Source organism: Lepus europaeus, chromosome 13 (assembly GCF_033115175.1).
Source record: "Lepus europaeus isolate LE1 chromosome 13, mLepTim1.pri, whole genome shotgun sequence".
NCBI lineage: Eukaryota > Metazoa > Chordata > Mammalia > Lagomorpha > Leporidae > Lepus > Lepus europaeus.
The window spans coordinates 61,907,360-61,929,847 of NC_084839.1; positions in this window are offsets into that span (position 1 = coordinate 61,907,360).

The window sequence follows — 22,488 nt, forward strand, 5'->3', positions numbered from 1 at the left end:
AGAAGGTCTTCGGGATCTTGATTGGTATTGCATTGAATGTATAAATTGCTTTTGGGAGAATAGACATTTTGATGATATTGATTCTTCCAATCCATGAGCATGGAAGATTTCTCCATTTTTTGGTATCCTCTTCTATTTCTTTCTTTAAGGTTTTGTAGTTTTCATCGTAGAGATCTTTAACGTCTTTGGTTAAGTTTATTCCAAGGTATTTGATTGTTTTTGTAGCTATTGTGAATGGGATTGATTTTAGAAGTTCTTCCTCAGCCGTGGCATTGCCTGTGTATACAAAGGCTGTTGATTTTTGTGCATTGATTTTATATCCTGCTACTTTGCCAAACTCTTCGATGAGTTCCAGCAGTCTCTTGGTAGAGTTCTCTGGGTCCCCTAAATAAAGAATCATATCATCTGCAAAGAGGGATAGTTTGAGTTCGTCCTTCCCAATTTGTATCCCTTTAATTTCTTTTTCTTGCCTAATAGCTCTGGCCAAAACTTCCAGAACTATATTGAAGAGCAGTGGTGAGAGAGGGCATCCCTGTCTGGTACCAGATTTCAGTGGAAATGCTTCCAACTTTTCCCCATTCAATAGGATGTGAACAAATTAGATTTTGTTGAGTACCTAACTGCCTCCACCTTGCTGTCTCTTGCTCATGTCATACGTCTTGTGAGCTGACAAAAGAGGCGTGCCTCTGTTTATTATAGTGGCTTAAGGTGTGAGTCTCTTAGAATAGACATCATCTTGAAAGTAGATACCATGCCAGAAAGAGAAGTGCTGTAGAAGTCAACACATAAGCACTTACATGCTATGGTCCAGGAGTGATATACTTCATTTTTGCTCACAACTGTTAGCCAGAAATAGTCAAATGGCTCCACCGTCCACCAGGTGCCTGTGAAGAGCAACTCTACATCAGTCTCAAAGGCAGGAGTTAAAAATATTGGGTGAACAGCCTTTTAAACTTTTTTTTCAGCTGATCTTTCAGCTCTGTTACACATCTCTCAGTTCTCTATTTTTTCCCATTGTTTGAATTCATCATTTAATCAATTCCACTAAAACAAACAAACAAACCACCAAACTTGGAGGACTCCTGCATAGCAACTCCAAAACTACTGGTCTGCAGACATCCCTTTGCCACACTTTTGCACCAGATTTCCTGTTTCCTAGATTTTTGTGTTAGTCAGATTTTTGTTACTATAATGAAATATCTGAGGCAGCCTAACTGTATAATGGAAAAGGGTTTATTTGGGCTCTTGGACAGGCCCCATTGCTGCCGCCTCTGCTGATGGCATTCTTGCTAGCAGAACCCCAGAGTGACACAGAGCATCACACAGTAAAAGACACGCAGCTTGTACTTCTATCTCCATGTGTCTCTACAGAGCTATGGTATTTAATCGTGGGGCTCTACTCTGATGTCCCCATCCAGTCTAATCATATACCAAATGCCCCATAACTAGGTTAAATTTCCTCCCTCCTAGTAGCATTAACTTAAAATTTGGAATTGAAACTTCTGCATGAGTTTGGGGGAGGGTATATTTTCAAACCATAACGTCTCCGTAAGTCTTTTCATATTCATCAGTGACACACCATTCTGTCAGCTTCCTAAGAAATAGCACAGGGGACTATAAGGTGGAAGGAAGTTACACCTGAGTTCTTTATGGCAGTTTCCCCTCCCTCTGTCTCCATCTAATTTTTAGTTTGGGTTAGGAATTCTGGGTAGCAAATCACTTCTGACAAAGGATAGTAAAGACATTTTTCCCTTGCCACCCAGAGTTTTATTGCTGCTGAGAAGTCTTATGTCATTCTGTTTATTGTGCCTTTGCATGTGATCTGGATTTTCTCATTAGAATCTTTTTAGAATTTTCACTTTAATTCTCAAATTTATTATTTTAAAGATTATTATTTTTTGCTGAATATTATGTATTCATGTGGGGTTGTGAAGAAGTAGAGCCCTTGGAAGACTTATACTTTTCATTTAGGGAAATTGTGTTTTATATTTGTATTTTGTATTTGATGACTTCTATCTCATTTTTTGTTTTATTTTGATGGAACTGTTATAATTAGATATTCCAATAACTAGATTTATCCTATCTCTATATATTTCTTTATCTTCTATTTCTCATTTATCATTCTTGTAATTTTCTGTTAGGAAGTTTGCATGATTTTATTTTTGAAATCTGATTTTTTAGAGAAAGTTTATCATAATTTTAGTTTCTAAGAACTATTTTTCTCTGTTCCTTTGTGGCAATGAATTTTTATTTTATGGATTAATACCCTCTGTGTCTCTGAGAGTATTATATGTTGTGAAGCTTTTTTTTTTTTTTTTTTTTTTAACTCATGCATGCCTCATTGTCTGCATTTCACCTGGATCCCTTTAGCGTTGTTGATTTGTTCCTAAGTTGTATTCTTGAGGATTCCTCCAATCTGGTCATCTTGGAATAACTGCTCCATTTTAAGAGTGAAATTTTTTTTGGAAAACCTCGTAGGCCTGTCAGCTGGCGGGCTTCACGTAATGAAGCCAGAGAGTGGCATCTTCATTGAATAATAGTCCACATAGCACATAGGGTAGCCTGGGGCGACTCAGTATCACCAGCAAATAATCCAACAATGGGAGCCTCAAAGAGGTGTGCATCCTCCTTGCTGTAGGACAGTGAAGATTTATTTATCCTCCAGATTTGACGTTGTCATGCTACCCTTTCCTTTGCTATGCCTGGAGCCTCTCCAGTTCATTCCTTTTAGAAGAACACACCTACTGCCTTCTGCCTAGGGACAGTGTGGTATGAAGGAAGAGATTTACGGCTACAACTACTTTATAAGAAGATTTTTATCACCTCTTCCCAAATCTGTATTTAAATTTGAACCTGGACCCTGCCTTCTGCAATAGCCAGTACTTTTAGTTCTTAAATCTCTTAGGGATACTGTAGATATTATGCCTCTCTTCTCATTGATGTTTCCATCTGTAGGACTCTTGGCTGTAATTTTTCCCACTCAGCTAGATGGGTCACCACTCCACCTTTGTGATTTTCCCTCCCATTAATATACTAATTAACATACATTAATATACTTTTTTAAAAAAGATTTATTTTATTTAATTGAAAGACAGTTACACAGAGAGGTAGAGACAGAGAGAGAGGTCTTCAATCCACTGGTTCACTCCCCAGATGGCCGCAACGGCCAGAGTTGCTTCATCTGGGTCTCCCACATGGGTGCCATCCTCTACTGCTTTCCCAGGCCATAGCAGACAGCTGGATTGGAAGTGGAGCAGCTGGGACTTGAACCGGCGCCCATATAGGATGCTGGCACTTCAGGCCAGGGCTTTAACCCGCTGCGCCACAGCGCCGGCCCCTAATGTACTAAATTCCTTCTCTGCTGATGCCTCCACTCATGCCTCCATTCCATCTTCTTTAGTTCTTGTAAACTCAGATCCTTTCTATTCTGTCATCATCATTGTAGGGCCTCGGTAGAAGGAAGCATAAATGTCTGTGGTGGTGCTGCCAAGTTGAACTGGGGGTCTCTTGAATGAAAGAAGTTACCTCATTACTCTAGTGACACATTCATCTCCTTCTTATTCTGTTCATGAGAATTCTCTCTAGGCAGTCTGAGATCATTACATCCCTTCCCAGGAGCCCTTCAAAATCTACACCTGAATGGCAAACTCCAGTATCCTGGCTTGGGATCTGCACTGAGTAGTAGTTTTAAAGCATGGGTTTTGTTTGGAAACGCCTGGGTGCCTGTTCCAGCTCCAGTGCTTCCTGGTAGTGCAGCCTTGAGCAAGCTTTTTATTTTTTGTTTTCTCAGTTATAAAATGTAAATAATCATAGTGCCCATCTCCTAGAGGTTTTATAAGAATTAAAGAAGATAATAATTGCTTATAAAATGTGTAGCATGGTGCCTAGCACATGATAAGTAAGCAGTGAAGGTAGTTGTTATCGTTAATTGAAATATTTGACTATTTCTGGTTACATTCTGCCTAAAGCAAAATTTTGAGTTTATTTCAGAACTTTGAATAGATTACAAGACGAACCTATGACTTTGGATCACTCCCAACAGGCTCTGCTCTAGAACATGAGCTTCACACAATTTCTGCAGCCCATGTTATGTCCTGTTTAGCTAGTAAGCTTATTTTCACTGGTAAGTTTATATTAAATCTTAACAATATTTCTAGCTCAGAAGGAACAAGCCGTACCCTGGGAAATTGAAGGTAGGGTCAACCATAACTTAGAGTAGGTGTTGGCAAACTTTCTATAAAGAACCACATAATAAATAGTTTAGGCTTTGTGGCCCATGCAGTCTCTTTCTCAACAACTCAACTTTGGCATTAGAGCACAAAAACTGCCACAGACAGTACAATGGGTAGACCTGGCCATGCTCCAGTAAAATGTTATTTACAAATTATAGTAGCAGTTGGGTCTGGTCACAGTTTGCCAGCCCCTGGGCTCCAGGTATTGGGAAGGAGGGAAATGGAGGGAAACAGAAATATACCTATAAGGAGAGAAGTCATGCCTCTCAAAAGCAATCTGGTGGTTTGAAAAAGAGGCTTAAGGATGTTGACTTCCATGAAATCTCTCCCACTCCTCTATCTGGTAGCTTTATACAGAATGACTCCTGGGAAAAACGTGATGAAGTAAACATTTCTGAGCTGCAATCTGAGATCATCAGGTTTACTTTACATCCGCCTTTGACTCCTCTTCCCTTGCTTAGTAACGTTAAACGCCTTTCCATTCCTGTAAGAATCCATCAGTACTGAAGAGTAGGTTACTAGAAATAGCTTGGATTATTTCTCTTCCTAGGGAAAATTTCATTTTAAGTGAAAAATAAAATGAAATAACATGATACTCTACTAAGAAATGTTTTGTTGTATTGTATACAATGTGCACACCTCATTTCTGAGTGTCAACCCATCCCTCATTCCATCTGGGGTGTGGTTCGAAGATTGGGAGGGGATAGTGGTTTCTGTTGCAAATATTCCTTGGTAATAAAAGCAATGCTTCAGCAATTTGAGTTGTTTTGAAATGGTCATGTCAAAATGTCTTGTTTCATCAAAAACATTAGCTTAACTTTATAATAGAGTGATTTGACTGGATAAGCCCAGTGGGATACACACACACACACACACAAAAACTACCAAAAAATTAAATTATTTTCAGTGTTTTTCATCTCAAATTGTTGATGATAGTGCTGTTATTACTCTCCTGCCTTTATGTATATATATGTGGAGTAGTTCAAATGGGTATTTACTTTGGTTTTGAGCAAGTTTAAGGAAATATAGATGAAAGAAAGTGAGACAAAGGAAAGCTCTGTAGTCATGAATTGAATTCAAAGAATCTATGTGACTTCACAATCTTCTTTCTTTAAAAGAGATGGGCTTTCAAGGTCTATTCTTTAAAAACTTAAAAATAATGACTGTCCCAGTAGTAATGTATATCCTATCTTTCCGGATTCTGTTCACTAAACACTATTTCTTACCAAGGAATCCCAGCTCCTTGGAGAAATGGGTAACTGCATGTGTAGGGTAAGAGTCATACAAGACAAGCTGAGCACATCTTGTAATAAAGCTCACAATTGTATGTGGACTGTTTATTTTTTAAAGATTTATTTATCTGAAAGGCAGAGTTAGAGGGAGAAGGAGGGAGACAGAAAGACATCTTACATATACCAGTTCACCCCCCCCCTCCCAAATGGCTGCAATGGCAGGGCTGTGCAGAAGCCAGCAGCCCTGAGATTCATCTGGGTCTCCCACATGAGTTCAGGGGCCCAGACACTTGAGCCATCTTCTGCTGCTTTCCCAGACACATTAGCAGGGAGCTGAATTGAAAGTGGAGCAGCTTAGACTCAAACTGGCACTCACATGTGATACTGGCAACACAGGCAGCAGCTTAACCTGCCACACCACAATACTGGCCCTATGGATTGTTTTTGAAATATTCAGGAGATAATTTAAATGTTCCCATTTGGAAAAAAATGGCTTTAGCATTACTAAGCATTGAATTGAATTGATTTGAACATATTTGATTCATAATGATACTTTTTTTTTTTTCGACAGGTAGAGTTATAAACAGTGAGAGAGAGAGATAGAGAGAAAGGTATTCCTTCCATTGGTTCACTCCCCAAATGGCTACTAGGGCTGGCGCTGTGCCAATCCAAAGCCAGGAGCCAGGTGCTTCTTCCTGGTCTCCCATGCGGGTTCAGGGGCGCAAACATTTGGGCCATCCTCCACTGCCCTCCCAGGCCACAGCAGAGAGCTGGACTGGAAGAGGAACAACTGGGACTAGAACCAGCGCCCATATGGGATGCCAGCACCCACAGGCGGAGGCTTAACCAAGTGAGACACGGTGCTGGCCCTCATAATGATACTTTAAAATAAAACAAGAATACTAGGAAATTATCTCATTTTAAAACTAATAGAGGTAAAGAATCCAGCATGTATCCTGCTTTTCTTATATGTTCTGTACTTCGCATAGCCAAATAGTTAGTGAGAAGTTTCTCTTTATAGAAATAGTTCCGTTAATTAACAAGGCTGATAGAATTAGAAAATCAATATTTTACAATCTAGATAAACTTGAATCAGAGACCAACAGACTTTTTCTGTAAAGAAGCAGATAGTAAATATTTTAGATTCTATGGGCTCTCCCCTCTCTATTATAGCTACTATAGCTTTTAGTTGAAATGGGAAAGCAGCCATCTATAAACAAGTGGATGTGCTTGTGTTCCAATAAATCTTTATAAAAATAAGGTCAAGTGCCTAGATTTTGCCCATAGGCTGTAATTTGTAGACCTCTGACCTAGATAATGATCATAGTGTCTGATTTTAAAAAGATATTTATGTTGGAATATTAAAACAGTATATGAAGTTTGCTTCAAAATTGACATTAGAGGAAGGAGGTGCTAGGGTAGAGATGAAGTAAGGTTGATATATTGTTAATTTTTAAAATTGGAGGATGAGTGCATGGTGTTTTATTATAGAATCTTTCCATTATTTGAAAATTTCTGTAATCAAAAGTGATAAAATTGAACAAAGAATTCTCTTAAAGAACTTATGCTATAAGGGTGAAATCCCAGTCATCTTGTGGCAGGTAGAGAAGTTAAATCTTTGAGTAACAGAACCTTTCTGTTTTCAAAATACCATGAAGATAAAAACCTCTTCAGCAAAACTAGCTTTTCTGATTAAATTATAACCAGAAGGCTTACTCTTTCAGTATAATTATATCAAGAAGATTAATGTTAAAATTCATTTTTTAAGCCTAAAGGGTCACATTGGTTAATTTTTTTTTTTTTTTTTTTGGACAGGCAGAGTGGACAGTGAGAGAGAGACAGAGAGAAAGGTCTTCCTTTTGCCGTTGGTTCACCCTCCAATGGCCGCCGCGGTAGGCGCGCTGCGGCCAGCGCACCGCGCTGATCTGAAGGCAGGAGCCAGGTGCTTCTCCTGGTCTCCCATGGGGTACAGGGCCCAAGGACTTGGGCCATCCTCCACTGCACTCCCTGGCCACAGCAGAGAGCTGGCCTGGAAGAGGGGCAACCGGGACAGGATCGGTGCCCCGACCGGGACTAGAACCCGGTGTGCCAGCGCTGCAAGGCGGAGGATTAGCCTAGTGAGCCGTGGCGCCGGCGTAATTTTTTACTTGTTTTTATTTAAGACATTGTACTGTAAAACTCCTCCTCTTTTCAACTTTCTGAGAAGATCCTGGTCAAATCCCTTGGCCATTCTGCACTTGATCTTAGCCAAAAGGCTGAGGTGCAATATCCCTTGGTCCTTTTGAGTCTTGTCTTCCTCATTGGTGGGAAGTAGGGACTTTTCATACCTTACTTGATGATGACATCAGACCCTGAGACATACTAGTGATTACCATCAGGAGTTTCTAGGTAGCAGGCCACAGTTAGGCAAGTATCTCAACACTTGGTCTTGAATAACTGAAAAATACCTAAGATATCCTCTAAAGATACATTCTCTTTCTTCAGATGTATAAATGGATAGCCAGAGGATTTTAATAATGTAAGTCCTGTAGGGGATGAATTGTGTTTCTCCTCCCAACTCGTATGTTGAAGTTATAACCGGATAATTTATTGAAATTATGGAGCCAGAGCTCATCATATTATTATATCTGGAGATAGACTTTTAAAATGATAATTCATATGACTAGACCTTATAAGAAGAGGGTATTAGGGTAGGGACACACAAGAGGGAAAGCACTATGAGGACAGAGGGAGAGGATGGCCATCTGCAAGTCAAGGAGAGAGGTCTCAGAGACACCAGCGCACCGACAACCTGATCTTAGGCTTATAGCCTCCTGAATTGTGAGAGAGTACATTTCTATTGTTGAAGCAACACAGTCTGTAGGGCTTTGCTATGGCAGCCCCAGAAAGCCAAAACAGGAGCATATATAGGTAGCAACAGAACTTTCCTTGAAGTCTTACCAGACTCAAGAATTATGATTCCCCACAAGATGATCATGGTCCTGTTGGAATTGGAGGTAAGCCATGTGATGGGAGGAACTGGAAGACAGTTTGGGGAAAGGTAAGGCAAGGCAAACAAACAAAAATACCCGAAAGAAGCAGAACTGTACAGGTGGAGCCCTGGTGCTCAGCAGATTCCATGTGAAAGGCACTGAGAGGTAATGTCAGAAGTGCAGATATCACCTTTGCATACTGGTGAGGCTTGAAGGCCTGAACTGTACATTTATATTGCATGTGGAAGATAGGAATTACTGGGCATAACCTCTACAAGTGGGGTATGGCCAACCATGTGATTACTATCAGTAATTGCCATTGGCAAATAGACATCCCTGCAGTAGCTTACTTCAAGGGTAGAGAACTCTTTCAGAAAGAAAGCCAATTACTATGTTTTAAAATTAAAAATAAAACACACACACAAACATACAGGTACTAGTTGCTTATGTTTAGCATTTTAAAGGATTAGGAACAATACATGAAGAGATATGTACTGAGTAGGTGAATTCCGTGTCAGCATTTACTTCTTAGCTGACTCTACTTCGGGAATTAACCATCATGTGAAATCCTTCTCAAATTTTCAGGTCAAGCTCAAAGTTTTCCTCTCCCATATGACATTCCTAGAAGCTCCTTAACTTAATAATAAATACAAATATAACAGTGAAATCTGACAGTGAAGCAGAGATGGAGTCTTCATGCCTTTATGTTCTATCTTCTAGTTGGTTTTTCCTTGTCTGGAAGGTGAAAGCTCTCTGAGGATAAACAGTTAAATACGCGCTTGGTTTTTGTAGCTTTACAGTGCCTACCAGAATCTATATCGTACCCTGACCCTAAGTTGGTATTTATTAACATTTTGTCTCACCTTCAGAGTGCCTAGGAATCCAGAAGCAGCCATCATCTGGTCCTTTCATTGCCCCCTGGGCGTCAGACCACCTTGGCCTGCCCTTGGCAGGAATCCCTGTAAGTTGCTCTGCCATATCTTCTTTTGTTCTCTTTCCTCTTAGCGAGTTTCCATCCACTAATCCCAACTCTCCCTGTTGGCTATAAATTCCCATTTTTCCTCCTAGTATTCAGAATGGAGCCTAGGTCTGTGGTAAGGGCTCTTTCTTCTACTGCAATAATTTTACTGAATAAAATCTGTTTTTACCAGTTTACTGAACAGCTGTGGTTTTCTTTGGCACTAGCAGACAGTACTGAGGGCCTGCTAAGTGTGTTGGGTGCTTCCTTCCTTTCCCATGCATCCTGTCTATGGGCACTTGGCTCAGTGCTCAGAAAACCCCATCAAACATAGATCAAACCAAAAAGATCTTGTTTCTTTCTTTGTGAGCTCACCTTTCTACTAATTTATCACAACCAAACCAGGAACTGTGGAATTCTCCCTTTTACTTTCTATTTTTCTTCTGTCCCCTTCATGTGAAAAATAGGCAATTGTCATTGCCTAACTTCTTTTTCCTTAGAGTCATAAGTTTTCTTATCTCACCACTTGCCACAGAGTTTAATCAAAATCGTTCCTTTTTTTTTCCTTTCAAACCTTCTGAAATGTTTTTGATTGTAATATAAAAGATCACTTATTAAATACCAATTTAGGGAGTGATTTGTCCCATTTCATCATTGAGGAAGAAAATGGTCACAGCTATCAATCTGTGGGGCTGTGTGGGGTTAATGTAAGCTTTTGATTAGAAACTTTCCATCTACTGTCCTCCAACCATTCTATCAGCCCTCAGAATTTTCTCTAGCTCTGCTGAGGCTTCCCAGGGGAATCCTCCCAGTGTCCTACTAGCTTGAAGACAGAGAGGATAATGCTACATAGCTCAGGGTTTCCTTACGCCCTCACACCAGCGCTCTTTGCATAGCCTCTGGGTCCAGGTGAAAAGGCTGGCTCTGGTGGCTGATTTGGAACTGGAGCCTCCCACACATCTGCTGAGGACACTGACTATGGCAGAGAAAGTGACTCTCTTCAAGTTTTATTTGAATCATAAAAATTCATGCTGTGCACCGCCTCTTTAAGAATCCGTGCCATTAATTGTGGCTAGGTCCAGAGTACACTCTGGAGGAAGCCAGAAAGGACATTAAAATGCTTAGTCTATGACACACTTCCTTATTTTTGTCATTTTGACATTTATGTGTTGTTTCATTAGGGATTTTTAAGAGAAGACCCTTTTTCGGCAAGAAGTTTTCCCCAGATTGCTATAAGAATCAACAGTTTATAATCGAACAGCTGTCTGGTTTGCATTTCAGCTGAGCTGGACCACCTGCTGGTTGTTAACCTCTGGAAGGTTATGATGATACAATTGTTGTTGTTGTTTGTTTAAAAAGTTTCAGAGCTCAAGGAAAATATTAGTAATGAGTTACTTAACCTGCAATGTTTACTGTTCCCACTCAACTCGCAGATGGTGTTCTAGCGGCCAGCAAGAGGGAGGAATCAGTGGAGGCCAACACTATTTTGCACTTGTTTTGGAGACAAACCATACAAATAGGCTTGGCAAGGAGCCCTGCTCTCATTGGAGGGGCAGGCAATATTGCAAAAGCCCTTTGAAAGGAAACACAACTGTTTCTTATGACTGAATGTGAAAGACACCTGTGCCACCTAGTCCTTAGGTCCAGTGCATGGTAAACTTGAAGCTAGGTCTGCCTCGTTTGATTGTGTGGGGTTCATCTTGGTATTTTGAAGCTTGCTTGCTGTCTGCCTTCTCCACTTATCTACATATCCCTCTTTTTTTTAGAGATTTATTTGTTTGTTTATTTGACAGGCAGAGCGACAGAGATAGAGGGACAGATCTTCAGTTTGTTGGTTCACTCTCTAAATGGCCACAATGGCCAGGGACTGGTCCAGGCCGAAGCCAGGAGCCAGGAAATCCATCTGGATCTCCCACATGGAAGAACCTGAACCACACTCTGTTGCTTCCCCAGGCACTGTAGCAGGGAGCTGGATCCAAGTGGAGCAGCAAATACTCATACAGGATGCCAGCGTTGCAGGCAGTAGCTTAACCCACTTTGCCACAATCCACCTGCCCCCATCCCTCTGACTAATGGAGATGATAGCTACAAATTCTCTCAAATGGCCATAAGGGTGCAGTGTTTCAGGCCCTACAAAATTCCAGTCCTTGGACATCCTTGTGTGTACTGCGATTCCAAGTCAGCCTCTTTTTGGGAGTTGTGGAGAATTGGAGTGCCATTTGTAGAGGTGGAAACTGCTCTGTATGAGTGGAGGGGGATATCTGTAACAGGATTATGAACAAATGAAAATAGTGGCTAGCTGGATCAGAGGTTCTGTGCAGTTCGAGATTTTGTCTGTTTCATTCTTTTCTTCATCCCTAATGTTTACAATAATGACCAGCACATAGCAGGCACTCACTAAATATTGAATGAATGAATATAATTTATTTTCTGTCCACTTATTTGTTTAACCCCCATGTAAGAGTGAATACAGGGTAAGTAAATGTGATGGAGGTTGTGTGTAAATATCAGGAAGCTGCAGAAATTCTTTCTGGCCAGAAATTGCAGAACATTCAGAGTCAACGATTTAGGTAAGAGAGCGTTCCTAGAAGATTTGGGATGATTTATGAGGCAGAATAGAATGGGAAAACAAATTCAGACTTGGATTTAAATCTGTAATATGTCTTTCTTGCACTGTGACTTTGGGAGAATTAATTAGCCTCTCTGACTCTCAGTTTCTTCACGCATAAAATGGAATAATGACAGTTATCCTACAGGTTTTTGCATTAAAGATTGTATAGGGAAAGCCTGGCTCAGGATAAAGGGGCTGTAGGTGATTATAATAATTAATATGTAATTCTGTAATTAATACACAGTTATTCTTAAGTGTTGAAACTTAACTGAAAAGTGATCCCTGTTAAATATAAGAGTGGGAATAAGAGAGGGAGGAGATGTACAATTTGGGACATGCTCAAGCTGACTTGCCCCAAACGGCAGAGTTAGAAACATACCAGGGGATTCCAATACAATCCCATCAAGGTGGCATGTACCAATGCCATCTCACTAGTCCATTTGATCAATTTCTGTTCACAATTGATCATAATTATAGGACTAAGAATCAAAGGGATCACATAAAGAAGACTAGTGTCTGAAAATACTAACCAATAGAACAAAAAAGGGAGAGAATGATCTAACATGGGAAGCGGGATACACAGCAGACTCATAGAATGGCGGATGTCCTAAACAGCATTCTGGCCTCAGAATCAGCCCTTAAGGCATTTGGATCCGGCTGAAAAGCCCATGAGAGTATTTCGGGCATGGAAAGCCAAGACACTCTGTCAAAAAAAAAAAAAAATGACCTAAATGAAAGATCTCTGTGAGTGAGATCCCAGTAGAAAGAACAGGTCATCAAAGAAGGAGGTACCTTTCTCCGAAGGGAGGAGAGAACTTCCACTTTGACTACGACCCTGTTGGAATAAGATCGAAGTTGGTGAACTCAAAAGGCTTCCATAGCTTTGGCAACTCATGACAAAAGCCTAGGGTGATTACTGATGCCATAAACAAGAGTGTCAATTTGTTAAGTCAACAACAGGAGTCACTGTGCACTTACTCCTCATGTGGGATCTCTGTCCTTAATGTGCTGTACATTGTGATTTAATGCTATAACTAGTACTCAAGCAGTATTTTTCACTTTGTGTTTCTATGTGGGTGCAAACTATTGAAATTTTTACTTAATATATACTAAACTGATCTTCTGTATATAAAGAGAATTGAAAATGAATCTTGATGCAAATGGAAGGGGAGAGGGAGTGGGAAAGGGGAGGGTTGTGGGTGGGAGGGAAGTTTTGGTGGGGAGCCATTGTAATCCATAAGCTGTACTTTGGAAATTTATATGCATTAAATAAAAGTTAAAAAAAAAACTGATTGCTTCAAAAAGTACATGGTGAAAGGTAAGTTTATTTCAGTACAAAAAACCTTTTGAAATCCATGGATAGTGTTTTATTCTGTGTGTTTTCTATTAACTTTTTCAAGTCTCCTTGCATTATTACTACACTATTAATATTATCATAGTATATAATGTTACTATCATTATTTCTATCCTTTCTCACACTCACTGACCCCAGGGAATTGACCTCCTCTGGACTATAGCATTTTGTGACAGAAATGAGCCAGGATTTGATGGGTTCTAGTTCTAGATCAGCAGCTAATTGTAAAACCCAGGGCAAGTCACTTAACTTCTGAACTTCATTTTTCTCATATGTAAAGTCAAGAAAATAATTATGGTTATTCTCACTGGTAGAGAGCTTTGCAAATAATTACCTGACAAAGTTTTTATAACCCTGGGGTAATTAATGTGAACCTACTTCATCAACTGTTAAATATCATACAAATGTCAGTTTCTTGGTTCAGTTCATTTCAGCTCCACACATGTTTATTGAATATCTATTATATAGAAAAAAGAAAGAAAGAAAAAACAGGACTCCTACTTCTGAGGAGCTTTAAATCTCATGGAGGAGACAGTCATACAGAGTACAGTTATGCCTGCAATGGTCAAGTTCGTGCTTGTTCACTTTGTTCATTGTTCCATGTTGGCACCATAAAAAAAAAGATTTGGTAGAGATATAAGTTGGGACAGCTGGTGTGTACAGGTTCCCCCTCCGCTTGCATTCATACAGAACTGGCAGTTGGCTGCGCTACCTTATTCCTTGTATTACATTAGAACCATTGTAGGAGATTGTAAGGTCAACAAGGCCTTCATCATCTCATGGCTTTGCTTGGGAAAGTGACACTGAGCTGTGGTTTCCCTTTGGAAGTCTTCCAATAGTCTTTGCTTCCACCACAATGTCTTGCTCAGAGTACTCAGAAGGAGCTCCAGTGTACCTTATGATGACCGATAAAGAGTGAGAGAGAGTTCATGTGTCCTCTCTTTAGACATTTTGTACCAAGCATGTATTGGGATATTTGGAAGACATTCCCAATTATTTGCTGAAAGAGTGAATGTTATAAACTGAACTCACCCAACTTTTTCACCCACTCCAGAGTTCTCTCCCTCCCAAATCTTCCTACCTTGCCTCATAAAACCCATCTTTGGGAGTAAATTCTTTCTTAGATATCCTCCAAGCCTTCCCTAAATTGGCATTCATTTTCTAATTCAGCCCAAAACCTGACTTTCCCATGAGCACATTGTTCTGGGGCTAGTGTCCATCACCCCCATGTACCATGACTGGTCTGTAACATTGACTGTGATCCTACCACTAACAGCCTTTTCTCCTTTGAGGCTCATATCATTGAATATATACACATTGTTTCCCTTCATTGTAAGGTGTTCAACTTCTGCATGTTACTTTTCTTTTACACTGACAACATCAGACTCTGGCAGAGGCTACTCCCTGTCTCCAAGATGAGACTCTCTTTTTTTTTTTTTTAAATTAAACTTTTATTTAATGAATATAAATTTCCAAAGTACAGCTTATGGGTTACAATGGCTTCCCCCTCCCAAAACTTCCCTCCCACCTGCAACTCTCCCCTTCCAATCACATCATGATTCATTTTCAATTCTCTTTATATACAGAAGATCAGTTTAGTATATATTAGGTAATGATTTCAACAGTTTGCCGCCATATAGCAACACAGAGTGAAAAAAAAAATACTGTTGGAGTACTAGTTATAGCATTAAATAAGAGTATACAGCACATTAAAGACAGAGATCCTACATAATATTTTTTAAAAAAAATTAATTAATTTTCTATGCCATTTCCAATTTAACACCAGGGTTTTTTTTTTTTCATTTCCAATTATCTTTATATACAGAAGATTGATTCAGTATATAATTAGTAAAGATCACATCAGTTTGTACCCACGCAGAAACACAAAGTGTAAAAATACTATTTCAGTACTAGTTCTAGCATCACTGCACATTAGATAACACATTAAGGACAGATCCCACATGGGATGTAAGTACACAGTGACTCCTGTTGCTGACTTAACAATTTGACACTCCTGTTCATGGCGTCAGTAATCTCCCTAGGCTCTAGTCATGAGTTGCCAGGGCTATGGAAGCCTTTAGAGTTCGCTGACTTTGATCTTATTCCGATAGGGTCATAGTCAAAGTGGAAGTTCTCTCCTCCCTTCAGAGAAAGGTACTTCCTTCTTTGATGGCCCCGTTCTTTCCACTGGGATCTCACTCTCAGAGATCTTTCATTTAGGTCTTCTTCTTTTTTTTTTTCTTTTCCATGGTGTCTTGGCTTTCCATGCCTACAATACTCTCATGGGCTCTTTCGCCAGATCCGAATGCCTTAAGGGCTGATTCTGAGGCCAGAGTGTTGTTTAGGACGTCTGCCATTCTATGAGTCTGCTGTGTATCCCACTTCCCATGTTGGATCTTTCTCTCTCCTTTTGATTCTATCAGTTAGTATTAGCAAACACTTGTCTTGTTTGTGTGATCCCTTTGATTCTTAGACCTATCAGAGCCATCGGTTGTGAACTGAAATTAATCACTTGGACTAGTGAGATGGCATTGGTACATGCCACCTTGATGGGATTGTATTGGAATCCCCTGGTACATTTCTAACTCCATCATTTGTGGCAAGTCAGATTGTGCATGTCCCAAATTGTACATCTCCTACCTCTCTTATTCCCACTCTTATATTTAACAGGGATCACTTTTCAGTTAAAATTTTAACACCTAAGAATAATTGTGTGTTAATTACAGAGTTCAACCACTAGTACTAGAACAACAACAACAACAACAAATACTAAAAAGGATAAAGTATTACATTGTACATCTAGAGCCAGGACAAGAGCTGATCAGGTCATAGTTTCTTATAGTGTCCATTTCACTTCCACAGGTTTCCCCTTTGGTGCTCAGTTGTTGCCGATCAGGGAAAACAAATGAAATTTGTCTCTTTGGGACTGGCTTAATTCACTCAGCATGATGTTTTCCAGATTCCTCCATCTTGTTGCAAATGACTGGGTTTCATTGTTTCTTACTGCTGTATAGTATTCTATGGAGTACATGTCCCATAATTTCTTTATCCAGTCTACTGTTGATGGGCATTTGAGTTGATTCCAGGTCTTAGCTATTGTGAATTGAGCTGCAATAACCATATGATTCTCTCAATAGATGCAGAGAAAGCATTTGATAAAATACAACACCCTTTCATGATGAAAACTCTAAGCAAACTGGGTTTGGAAGGAACATTCCTCAATACAATCAAAGCAATATATGAAAAACCCACGGCCAACATCCTATTGAATGGGGAAAAGTTGGAAGCATTTCCGCTGAGATCTGGTACCAGACAGGGATGCCCACTCTCACCACTGCTCTTCAATATAGTTCTGGAAGTTCTAGCCAGAGCTATTAGGCAAGAAAAAGAAATTAAAGGGATACAAATTGGGAAGGAAGAACTCAAACTATCCCTCTTTGCAGATGATATGATTCTTTATTTAGGGGACCCAAAGAACTCTACTAAGAGACTACTGGAACCAATCGAAGAGTTTGGCAAAGTAGCAGGATATAAAATCAATGCACAAAAATCAACAGCCTTTGTATACACAAGCAATGCCACGGCTGAGGAAGAACTTCTAAGATCAATCCCATTCACAATAGCTACAAAAACAATCAAATACCTTGGAATAAACTTAACCAAGGACATTAAAGATCTCTACGAGGAAAACTACAAAACCTTAAAGAAAGAAAGAGAAGAGGATACCAAAAAATGGAGAAATCTTCCATTCTCATGGATTGGAAGAATCAATATCATCAAAATGTCTATTCTCCCAAAAGCAATTTATACATTCAATGCAATACCAATCAAGATCCCGAAGACCTTCTTCTCAGATCTGGAAAAAATGATGCTGAAATTCATATGGAGACACAGAAGACCTCGAATAGCCAAAGCAATCCTGTACAACAAAAACAAAGCCGGAGGCATCACAATACCTGATTTTAGGACATACTACAGGGCAGTTGTTATCAAAACAGCATGGTACTGGTACAGAAACAGATGGATAGACCAATGGAACAGAATAGAAACACCAGAAATCAATCCAAACATCTACAGCCAACTTATATTTGATCAAAGATTCAAAACTAATCCCTGGAATAAGGACAGCCTATTCAATAAATGGTGCTGGGAAAATTGGATTTCCACGTGCAGAAGCTTGAAGCAAGACCCATTCTTTTCACCTTACACAAAAATTCATTCAACATGGATTAAAGACTTAAATCTACGACCCGAAACCATCAAATTATTAGAGAGCATTGGAGAAACCCTGCAAGATATAGGTACAGGCAAAGACTTCTTGGAAAAGACCCCAGGAGCACAGGCAGTAAAAACCAAAATTAACATTTGGGATTGCATCAAATTGAGAAGTTTCTGTACTTCAAAAGAAACAGTCAGGAAAGTGAAGAGGCAACCGACAGAATGGGAAAAAATATTTGCAAACTATACTACAGATAAAGGATTGATAACCAGAATCTACAAAGAAATCAAGAAAATCCACAACAACAGAACAAACAACCCACTTAAGAGATGGGCCAAGGACCTCAATAGACATTTTTCGAAAGAGGAAATCCAAATGGCCCACAGACACATGAAAAAATGTTCAAGATCACTAGCCATCAGAGAAATGCAAATCAAAACCACAATGAGGTTTCACCTCACCCCGGTGAGAATGGCTCACATTCAGAAATCTACCAACAATAGATGCTGGAGAGGATGTGGGGAAAAAGGGACACTAACCCACTGTTGGTGGGAATGCAAACTGGTTAAGCCACTATGGAAGTCAGTCTGGAGATTCCTCAGAAACCTGAACATAACCCTACCATACAACCCAGCCATCCCACTCCTTGGAATTTACCCAAAGGAAATTAATTTGGCTAATAAAAAAGCCATCTGCACATTAATGTTTATTCCAAGCTGAGACTTTCTATCATCCAGCAGTGAAAACCTCATTCATGAGATTACCTATTTACATTCTGCCCACTCAGCTGCCTCATCACTTCAATTCACAATTTTAGCCTCCACTTGGCTTATCTGTCTACTCCTATGGCTGTTCTCTAGAACTAGGTGCCATCTATTGTTTTGCCATGACTCCACTGCTGTTTTACAATTTAACTTTATCTTCCCATCCTCTTGGGGCTCCCAAAGTCCTTGTTGTTCTGGTCCTGTAGCATTTTCTAGGCTTGCAGCTCTCCAGTTTTCTTGTCTGTACTTTGTTCCCTACTCCTGATCTCATGGTCCATTTTAACCCACTCCTTTGAAAGCCATATCACTTCCTTGGGCTAATTAATCTTTTGTTACATATGCCAAAGAAAACTCCCGTCTGTGGCTGCTTGACCCACTCTGTGTCTTCTCTATAACATGTTATTGAGTACATAACGGCAGCTGAAAAATCAAGGTCTCCAAATGCCATGAAGTTAGCATTTCTTGTCTTCCTAATCATCTCTTTGTCTCTTTTTCTATTTTTCATAGCAGTTCTGACAAAGATCCTTTACCCAGCCAACTGTCTGCTGCTTTCTTTATGTATTCTAAACAATATCCTTCCCATTTCCCTCAGTAGATGGCATTGTGTCTGATTTCACAGAGAAAAATGGGAGGCATAAAGTAGTAACTTCCTCAGACTCCTGCACCAAACTGACTTATCTTCCAGTGTCTACATCTGTCTTGCCCTCATCAAGCCTTCTCCTTCACTGTTGTGAAAAACCTTTCTTTCTAAAGTTCAAATACAATTATACTCTGCCTAAGACTGTTCAAAGTGTTCCCTTCTGCTTGTGAATAATCTATAGGTGTCTTGGTAAAACTTAAAATGTCTCTTAATGATCTAGCTCCAATTTGCCTACTGTTAATCACCTTTGTGATGAAACCACTACCTGTATCCTGTACTCTACTTTCTACCAGCACCCTTTTTGAAATTCTTTGTGTGCTCTTTCTCCCAGGCTTTCAAATGTGATATGCCTCCTGCTATTCTCCTTTCTTTATTTCTTACCACCCTTGTCCAGCTAACTTGTACTCATCCGTGATGTCTCAACTGAGGTCTCCTTTCCTCAAGAAACCTTCCCTGATAACGCCAAGCCTCCAATCATTATATGCTTCTCATGTGCTCGCCTCCTGAATTTACCACCTATTAGTGTGCATTTTACTTGCCTACTTGTGTGTAAAATATACTAACATCCTTTCCTACCACCTGGAAGAGCACTTGCTAGATAATAGACACTCAGTAAAAATTTGCAGGATTAGGATGGTCTGAATAAAACAATATCTTAGTTAAATCTTGAAAGATAGCAACATAAAGAACTGTAGGAAGACCATACGTGGCAGGAGGAAATGAGTGAATAAGGCCACTTATGGGACAGTGTCTCAGGAGAGGGCAGAACTTTGTTGAGATATACAGAGAAAAGCCTAGAGAATTTTGGGGATTTATAGAGTTTTAGTTTCTAGAGGCCACTAAGCAGAATTAGACAATCATTTCAGTGAACCAACACCAGATGGTTGACTGGATTGATGAGTTGTCTAATAAATTGGTCAGTTCAGTGAAATAGTGCAATTGGCTGTGAACCTTAGATTATAAAACTCAGTGATGTCCCAACAAATGCCCCATCAATATTCTTAAAATAAGGAACAGTTGAGAAGCAGAGTATTAAATCTCTCTCCCTACCAAGTTCTTCAATTTTGGAAAATTCTGTTACTGTCTCTGCAAATAAAGCTTCTATACCATTTCCCCTTTCTTTCCGAACTTAGAATGTTAAAGTGTCTGCTAATAAGTGATAGAATTTAAAAGGAGAGAACGATCCAACATAGGAAGCAGGATACACAGTGGACTCATAGAATGGCAGATGTCCTAAATAGCACTCTGGCCTCAGAATCAGCCCTTAAGGCATTTGGATCTGGCTAAAAAGCCCATGAGAGTTTCTCAGGCATGGAAAGTCAAGACACTGTGGCAAAAAAATGACCTAAATGAAAGATCTCTGTGAGTGAGATCCTAGCCAAAAGAATGGGCCATCAAAGAAGGACGTACCTTTCTCAGAAGGGAGGAGAGAACTTCTACTCTGACAATGGCTTTGTCTCAATAAGATCGGAGTTTGTGAACTCAAGAGGCTTCCATAGCCTTGGCAGCTCATGTGATATATATGACATTCATAAATAAGAGTGTTAATTGTTAAATTAACAATGGGAGTCACTGTGCATCTACTCCCCATGTAGGATCTCTGTCCTTAATGTGTTGTACTATGCAAATTAACAGTAAAACTACCACTCAAATAGTACTTTATACTTTGTGTATCTGTGTGTGTGCAAACTGTTGAAATCTTTACTTAGTATATACTAAGTTGATCTTCTGTATATAAAGATAATTGAAAAATGAATCATGATGAAGAATGGAATGAGAGAGGGAGTGGGAGATGGGATGGTTGTGGGTGGGAGGGAGGTTATGGGGGGAAAAGCCATTATAATCCAAAAGTTGTACTTTGGAAATTTATATTTATTAAATAAAAGTTGAAAAAAAAAGAATGTTAGGGCAGCAGTATGCGAGGTTTTCTGTAACAGGCCAGATAGTAACTGTCAGTAAGCTTTGTAGCCCATTCTATTCTTGTTGCAGCTACTGAACTCTACTATTTTCCTTTAAAGTAACCATAAACAATATGTAAACAAACCAGTGTAGCTGTGTTCTAATAATGCTTTATTTATAGAGACTAAAAATTGAATTTTCACATGATTTTCATTTGTCATCAAGTATTATTCTTCTTTTAATTTTTGCACAACCGTTAAAAACTATAAAATCCACTGTTGGCAAGGACTGGATTTGGTGACTGAATCATAGTTCACTGACATCTGTGCTAGAGCACCTCAGTCTGTATCCCACACCTCTCAGATCTCCTCTTGTACTGTTTCCTTGGGTTCTCTGTGCTTTCTTCTGGAAAAATTCTTTGCTATTATCTTCCAAACCCAGAATTCTGCTCTTGGCCTTATGCAGTCTAGATTTTTAACTTGTCTGTATAAGTTTCCTTTATAATTTTAGTGACTAAATTTTTTTAACTAAGATTTCAATTTGGTTCTTCTTCAAACGTGCTTGACTTTATATTATTTATGCCTGTTCTTGGTTCACAGTTTCTTGTCTCTGCTACTTCATTTTCAATTGAGTTCTTTAAATAGACTTATTTTAAAGTCTTTGTCTTGTTCTACAAAATTTATCTGGTATGAATCCATGTTCCTATCTCTAATTTTTGAGCTGTCTTTCTTAGCACTAGATTGCCTCACATACTTTGGAATTTTGATATGTGGGCTCATTTTGAGTAGATTGTTCCCTCTCCCCTACTGACATTCCTTTTGGCTAGGAGTTTCTGGTTACCTCTACTTACCTTGTCCACCCTCTGTCCCAAGATCAGAATCAGATCTTATTTTTTTTTTTTTTTTGACAGGCAGAGTGGATAGTGAGAGAGAGAGACAGGGAGAAAGGTCTTCCTTTTTGCCATTGGTTCACCCTCCAATGGCCGCTGCGGCTGGCGCATCTCACTGATCTGAAGCCAGGAGCCAGGTGCTTCTCCAGGTCTCCCGTGCGGGTGCAGGGCCCAAGGACTTGGGCCATCCTCCACTGCCTTCCTGGGCCATAGCAGAGAGCTGGCCTGGAAGAGGAGCAACCGGGATAGAATCCGGTGCCACGACCGGGACTAGAACCCGGTGTGCCGGCGCCGTAAGGCAGAGGATTAGCCTGTTGAGCCACGGCGCTGGCCAAGAATCAGATCTTATAATAATATCATTTCGGAGTCCTCTTCAAGGTGGCAGTTAAGATTGTGGCTCAGTTCTTATTTATAAAGCTGATTATGCCTCTGCCTGGCTCCATAAGCTTACAGCCATAGTGTTGGGCAAAATATAGCAGTTATCTCTCACTTCTACTCCCAGTTTCATTTTGTCAAGAGGGAAGCCTCTGCTCAGTCCCTACCTTCAATCTCTAATTTTATACGGAGCTGGATTTCTGGCTCCAATGCTTGATCCTACACCTGGAGCACAGTTGGCCAGTTGTTCCAGCCAAGCTTACTACTTTTCTCATACAGAGATGTTTAGCTTACTTTTGAGCTCAGTAACATCTTGGTATTATTTCTGCAGCTTTGAATAGGA